General features: G+C 43.6%; 1 protein-coding gene across 1 annotated transcript in view; it reads left to right on the top strand.

Moving 5' to 3' along the window:
• Positions 1-7,996, top strand: part of ADAMTS17 (ADAM metallopeptidase with thrombospondin type 1 motif 17) — a gene marked incomplete at its 5' end in the record, with an annotated part of 284,197 nt that overhangs the window by 73,678 nt on the left and 202,523 nt on the right. The window lies entirely within an intron of this gene.

Genomic DNA, 7,996 nt, shown 5'->3' with positions numbered 1-7,996 from the left:
CAGCTCAGCTCCAAGTCCAGTCGCCATTTTCAATCGAGTTGCTGGTGGGAGGTGGGGGGGGGCCCAACCTTGGGGGGCCCAACCCACCATCCCGCAGGGTGGGGGGGGCCCAACCCACCATCCCATGCGGGAGTCGAACTGGCAACCTTGTTGTTAAGAGCACACGCTCTAACCAACTGAGCTAACTGGCCACCTTGAAGTTTTTTAATTAAGTAATTTTTAATTTGATAAAATACACATAACAAAGTTTACCATCTTAGTCATTTTTAAGTGTATGGTTCAGTATTATTAAGTGCATTCACATTGCTGTGCAACCCATCTTTAAAATGTTGTCATCTTGCAAAGCCAAGACTCTATGCCCATTAAACACTCCCCAACTCCCCCTCCCTCCCAGCCCCTGGAGCCTGAAGCTCTCTCTCCCCCCTCTATTGCCTATTTTTTGGTGCATCTGGGAAGCTACTGCGCCTTTGGGATCGTGCTGTATGGGATACGCAGAATTGTCATTGTCTTAGCAAAGAGAAAATGGGAGATTCTGACAAGAAAATTTATTCCTGTAGTTTTGTTCTTCCTGAAACGTGTATCAGTCCATGCAGGTTCTTTCTGCTTTTTTTCTGTGGCAGGTCAGAAAAAATGAATTGCTTTTTTTGAAAATTGAAAATTGCTTTATTGCATTATTTCTTTAAACTGATGGTTATTGTTTAACATCTTCGACGAGTGTCAACATCACAGGGAGTGTGTGTAGATGGCACCTTGAAACCGAAACCCTGTGCAACTTGAAGTTTGTCCCTCCTAACTTTAAGTTTTCATTCTTCCTAATTTTCATGTTTTGAATTGAGGTTTTCCAGCCTGGGCTTGATCCTAATGCTGAATATTTCTGGAAAAATTTGAATTACAGCCATTGGGTGGTTCTCAAAATATCAAAACAAGGAAAAAGTTATGTGCCTTTTTTTTTTTTCTTTCCTGTCTTCACCCAGGTTTGGGGATAGGTAATTAAGACATGACTTCAGAATTGGCCTACGGATGGTCTAGTCTAAAAAAAAAAAAAAGTGGCTGCTATTTTGTTCTTGAGGAAAGGAAATTAGGGGAAGGGGAGTGAAAATAGAACAGCTGAACGTGTCTTGTTTTTCCTTGTGGGAAAGAATATTAAATTACACAAAGTTGTTTTTTTGTTTTTTGTTTTTGCTTTAATAATAGTTTCAAAGAGTAAAACCCAAGCAATGACATAGCTAATTCCTTTGTCATACAGATGCTCAAACACTATGTGCGCATGGCTTCTAGCATTTCTGTGTCAGACGCCGGTTCCAGCTTCACTTGGCCTGGTTAACAGTGGTTACACTTTCTGTGGGGCTCACAGTCTTATGTTGCTGCTGATGTACTTACTGATGAGCATAGTACCAGCTGGAAGCAGTTTTAATGCCGCTATGGGAAAATTCTCCCTCTAGATTACATCTACCAGAACAAACAAACAAAAAACAAGTAGAGTATTTAAAACCAAGTGAAGTAAGTCAGAGAGAAAAACAAATACTGTATATTACGTATCTGTGGAATCTAAAAATCCAAACTCTTCAATACAGAGAACAGANGAAAAAAAATGACCCAAGCATATTCTGCATACAACAGATTCAGTTTAGATCCGAAGACACCAATAAGTTGAAAGCAAAAGAATGGCAAATGATATACCATACAAATATTATACGAGACCCAGAGTGGCTATACTAATATCACACAAAATAGGCTTTAATAAAAAAAAAAAACGTTACAAGAGACAAAGAAGGATATGGAATATTAATAAAAAGTTTCAATATAGCAAAAAGATATAATAATTATAAGTATTTACACACCTAATAACAGACCACTAAAATATATAAAGCAAAAATTGATAGACCTTAAGGGAGACGTATACAGTTCTATAAGAATAGAGACTTCACCCCAACTCTGAATAGTGCATAGGACAACTAGACAAAAGATAAGTACAGAAATAGAGGACTTGAACAACACAATAAATCAATTAGATTTAACAGACATGCAGAACACTGTACCCCGTGACAACAGAATATTCTTTATTTTCAAGTGCACAGGGACCATTCTCAAGGATATACCATGTTAGGCTATAATTTAGTCTCAACAGATTTAAAAGATATCATACAAAGTATCTTCTCTGACTGCTGTGGGACTAAGTTAGAAATCAACAGAAGGAAAACTGGAAAATTCACAAATATGTGGAAATTAAACAATATACCCTTAAACAACTAACGGGTCAAGGAAGAAATCACAGGGGGAATGAAAAAATACATAGTGCTGAATAAAAATGAAAACACTACATACAAAAACTTTCATGACATAGCCGAAGCAGAATTCAGAGGGAAATGTATAGCGATAAATGCTTACATTAAAAAAGAAGAAAGATTTCAAATCAATAACCCAGCTTTACAACTTAAGGAGCTAGAAGAAGAACAAACTAAACTCAAAGCTAGCAGAAGGAAGGAAATGATAAAGATTACAGCAGAGATAAATAAATACTGGAAAAATAATAGAGAAAATCAACAAAACCAAGAGTTGATTCTTTTAAAAAAATCATGACTTTCCTGACGACCCAATAACTAACCATTCCTCCTCAAACTCTTTGAAAAAAACTGGAGAGAACACTTTCCAACTCTTTCTATGAGGCCAACATTACTCTTATACTAAAGCCAGATGAAATCACTATAAGAAAACTACAATTCCTTATGAATAGGAAAACAATTTCCCTTATGAACATTGATGCAGAAATTCTCAACAAAATACTAGTAAACCAAATTTAACAGCATATTAAAAGGATTATAAACCATGACAAAGTAGGGTTTATTTCTGGAATGCAAGAGTTTCAACATACAAAAAATAGTGTAATATAGCACATTCACAGAATGAAGGAAAAAAATGACCATCTCAATTGATGCAGAAAAAAAACATTTGATAAAATTCAACACCCTTTCCATATAAAAACACTCAACAAACTGCCTCAACATGATAAAAGTCATATATGAAAAGCCCATGGCCCGGCCGAGTGGCACGTTGGTTAAGAGTTCGGTTGGGAGTGCGAGCTCTGAGCAGCAGGGCTGCCAGTTCCAATCCCACATGAGGGCTAGTGACCCTGCACCCTCTACACCTAAGATGGCTCGACCTGTAGCTGGACTGCCGTGAGTTGCCCGCGATGGGTAGGCTGCAGTGGGGCTGGCCGGCAGCTGGTTTGAGCTTTCATGCACTGCCGTGAGCCACCGTGAGTGGCTGTCCAGTGGCTGGTGAGCGACTGCCTCAGCCAGGAAGAGCACAATGATAATACCACCATGTGGCAGTGAAGCGACGTCCTCCACAACTAGACTGAAGAACAAAAAGGACAGCAACTTGTCTGTTCCCCGATTCCCCAACGCTGTTCCCCTCCCCCAATTCCCCAAAAAATCTTAAAAAAGAAAAAAAAAAAGAAAAACTCATAGTGAACAATATACTCACTGGTAAATGACTGAAAGCGTTTCCTCTAAGATGGAGAACAACGAAAGGATGCCTGCTTTCATCACTTGTATTTAGCATAGTACTGGAAGTTCTAGCCAGAGGAATTAAGCAAGAAAAAGAAATAAAAGGCATCCAAATAGGAAAGAAGTAAAATTATCTCTTTTTCACAGATGACATGATCTTATATGTAGAATACCCTAAAATTCCACAAAGTATTTTAGAATTAATCATTCATCAAAGTAATAGGCTATAAATCCATCACAAAAAAATCAGTAGCCTTTCTATACCTAACAATGCACAATCCAAAAAGGAAGTTAAAAAAAATTCCATTTACAGTAGCATCAAAAATAATAAAATAATAATTAACTTAGTAAAAGAGATGAAAGACTGTATGCTAAAAACTATAAAACATTGATGGAAGAAATTAAAGAAGCCATAAATGAATGGAAGGACATCTGTGTTCATGGATTGGAAGATATTATTAACAAAGCCATCCACAGATTCTGTGAAATCTCTAGGAAAATCCCAATGTTTTTCTTTGCAGAAATAGAGAAATGCATTCTAAAATTCTCATGGACTCTCAAGGGACCCTGAGTAGCCAAAAAAAAATCTTGAAAAAGAAGAACAAAGTTGGAAGACTCACACTTCCTGATTTCAAAATTTACCACAAAGCTATAGTCACCCAAATACTGTGGTGCTTGCATGAAGACAAAACACAGACCAATGGAACAGAACAGAGATCCCAGAAATAAACCCTGACATATATGGTCAAATGATTTTCAACAAGCGTGCCAAGACCATTCAATGGGGGAAGTGACAGTCTTCAACTAATGGTGCTGGAAAAACTGGATATCCACAAGTAAAAGTATGGAGTTGGACCCTTACCTAACACCATATACAAAAATTAACTCAAAATAGATCAAAGACCTGAACATCAGAGCTAAAACTATAAAACTCCTAGAAGAAAAAAAATAGGAGTAAAAGCTTCATGACACTGGATTTGGCAACGATTTTTTGGACCTGACACCAAAGGCACAGGGAACGGAGGAAGAATTGGACAAATTGGACTTAATCAAATTAAAAAAACCTTTTGTGTACAAAAGGCCACAATCAGCAGAATAAAAGGGGAGAAAATACTTGCAAATTCCATATCTGATAACATCAAGAATATAGAGAGAATAAAACTCAACAACAAAAACCTGATTTAAAAATTGTCAAAGGACTTGAATAGACATTTCTCCAAAANGGGGCAGAGAACAGGAATGTGTCAGGAATTAGGGAAGACAACTCCAACATCTGCACACGGGTGGGTGGGAGTGTGAAAAGGCCAGAAGGAGCATCAGGAGTGTGCGTGGGGAGAGGGTCTGAACTAAGGGGCAGGGGTGAGGAGGGAGGAGGTGGTCGTGCAGAGAGGAGGATGTGCTGGGAGGAAGGACCCACAGGAACTGCGGACTGGCAGGGTGCAGGGTTTGGAGATGCAGGAGGAGGAAGTGGGAAAAGTCCAGGGTACATCCGGGCTACGAGCTGGGTGCCTGGATGGGTGGTGGAGCCACTGGTGGGAAATGGAGGGGCGGTGCGTTTGGGGCCATGGCAGGTATTCCGTTCTGGACAAGCTGGGTTTGAGCTCCCCGTGGGTGATCAGGATGGAGGTCCTGGCTGGAAACACGGACCTGGAGTTGCAACTGGGGCAGCAATGGCACTGCCTGAGTGGAGCGCGTGGGGTGAGTGGAGCAGCTGGCCACAGACTGCCTGACGAGCGCCAGGACTGGGTGGCAGAGGATGGGGAACCGGCAGGACAGACAGACTGGGAGAACGGTATCCATAAAAAATGCGGGGAGGACCACAGGAAAGGGCTGGTTAACAATGCCAGATGCTGGGTCCCTGTGGAGGAATGGCTGTAGGGAACGTTTGGGATGGAAGCTGGATGGGGTCACACCAAAATGAGAATGGGAAGTGAAGGAGGAGAAGCCGCCATTGCAGACTTGGCTGAGGGGCAGGAGAGAGAAGACCCTCCCCAGGGGGAATCCGGGTCAAGGAAGGCTGTAGAGGGAAAGGGGCGCAGGGGTTAGGAATGTAAGGTGCAGGCTCAGACAGGCCTGCACCTGGACCCTGCTCGGCCCCTCACTCCAGACGGCCCTGAGCCTGCTCCTCCTCAGCCAGGCGGGGTTCAGCCACAACGAGTGCTCCGTGCCTGGCACAGAGGGTCCTGTGGCTTATGGAAAAGGAGTGAGTAGGCAGGGCACGGTTTACAGGCCCTGGGCTGTACTGTGGGGGTGAGAGATGGCTGATGGAGGCAGGGGACACTGCCAAGGTCACACAGGAAGTCACTGGCAGGGCTGTGACCTTCAGGCCAAGCCTCTCCCTAACTGGCCACAGGAAGAGATGCCCCAGAACTGTACCCTGGGTTAATGGGGTGCACCCCACACGGTCCTGCGTGCTGTAAAGACAAGACTCTGGTGCGTCCATTGGTCCGGTAGGCTTTGCTCTAAGGCCCAGGCTGCTTTGGGAGCACGTGGAGAGCAGCAGCAGCATGTTGAATTACTGTTGGGACCCTTGGCCTTCCCCACATGACGAGCTCTTCTGCAAAGCACCCCAGCAGTGTGGAACCCCGGAGGACCCCTCGGCTAGTGATCTGTTTCCAAGACACCTAGCCACCTTCTCTTTCCAAGTCAGAAAGTCTGGGAGTTCCATTAACTTTTTTTTTTTTTNGAGTCACCAGCCAGCCCAGTGTGGGTAGCGATGCTCAGTGAGGGGTGTGCAGGCAGGAGCCCAGGGTGCCTGGGGGGAGCCCTGCCCTGTGGAACTATTATGCTACAGTTGCTAAGGGGCCTCAAGCAAGCTGGAGACAATGTAAGCAGAAGGAGCGTTGTCACTGAAGGCTGCCCAGGAGAGCAGGGCTCTGTCCTCCTGGTCAAGACTTGCAGCATGTGACTTTGAGGTCAAGGTCATTATGCTCAACCCGGAATCCTTTCCTGCCCGTGTTCTGTGGCCCCTCCCACCCTCATGTTTAAGCTCAGATGATAGTGCAGAGCATGTTTGCACACTGGCGCAGTGCACGTGGGAGGGTCGGGGCTGAGGGTGGAGCCCTGGGGGTTCTAGGGCTTGACTTCAGCTTCCCTTTGGTAGATGGCGATTCTACTCGCTGACTCATCTGTGTGTGTTTGTGTTCAGTGAGTATCTAGTTCACACCAAGCACTATGCCAGGGACTGGGGACAGTGAAAGGAACAAATGAGAGGGTCATAGGGAGAACCCTTTAGAAACCACATAGCACCTGACCGTTGGGTCTTACCTGATACTTCGTGCTCCGGGCATATGTTAACCCACGGCATCGCCCCCTTCATGATGCCCTGTGTATTAGTTCTCAGGTCCATCAGGGACAGAGGGGCAGGTCTTATCAGTCCTGCCTTCTAGAGAGGCTGTTGCCCAGGGCAGCATTTGGAGATGTTAAATGTCCAGGAGTGACCCACCTCCCTGGTCTGGGAGTAATGGGCTGCTTTCCTTGGTGAGTGCTCAGCTCTGACATGTTTCAACTCATCATCTCCCAAAGAGATATGAATATGTCCTTTAGGCCATGCTAAAAGTATAGCTCTTTCCCTAGGAGAACCTGGAAATATCTGACAAGGTGTGAAAATAGGTACCGAGCAGCCAGCCTGAAGAAAATTTGCAGATGACAACACGAGTTGGTGACTCTGAGAGATGGGTTATAAATACCACCTTTGAAGGCAGCTGTGGCGCCATCTGACTTCCGTGTTTTTCTCAAACTCAATGATGTTATTTTATGTAAATAAAGTAATACTTGTTCACTGTATAAATTTGGAAAATACAGAGAAAAAAGAGGCAAAGGAAGATCAGACATCACCTACCATTCACATTTTAGTTAATTACTTTCTTCCTAGGTTATTTATTTATTTATTATTTTGGGGGCCTAAAAATACTTGTGTGTGTCAAGTTTTGCAAACATGACTTTCATGGCTGCCTACTGTTTTGCCATTGTTGGCCTTCTCCTCGGTTGGCTATTTAGGTTGTTTTCCAGTTTACAGCACCGTTCATTCTGTTGTACAGATGATTCTCATTTGTACGTTCTGACCCGTATCTCAGGGCACTTCCTAGTGCGCGATTTTTGGCTCTGGAATGATTGGGTCATTTTATGAAGCTGGTTTGTGCAGATAGAGGCTGGGTTTACTGCGTGGAAATTGTGACAGATGGCTGTGGTATGGGCTGGTGTGGAAAATGGAAAGATGAGCTCCCTTTCTATTCACATTTGGGTCCTGAATGTGCCATTGAGATCAGCCTTTGGTGGTGGTCAGAGGGACTTTCCACTAACAGTACATGTCAGTCCTCACACAGCAGCTTTGAGTGTTCGGACACTCCATCTTGGGTTGTAATTAATAACAGCAGCTATTTATCAAAGTGAGATCTTCTAGGGAATCAGCTTATCTAAAGAGTCAGCACGGGATTATCGCACGCTTGCCGATAACGCTCCCTCTACTGAGGAAACGACACACTTGC

The sequence above is a fragment of the Hipposideros armiger genome, unplaced genomic scaffold, assembly GCF_001890085.2.
Source record: "Hipposideros armiger isolate ML-2016 unplaced genomic scaffold, ASM189008v1 scaffold_35, whole genome shotgun sequence".
In the NCBI taxonomy this organism is placed as follows: domain Eukaryota; kingdom Metazoa; phylum Chordata; class Mammalia; order Chiroptera; family Hipposideridae; genus Hipposideros; species Hipposideros armiger.
The sequence above is the reverse complement of the archived record's forward strand: the minus strand, read 5'-3'. Positions and strand labels throughout refer to the sequence as shown.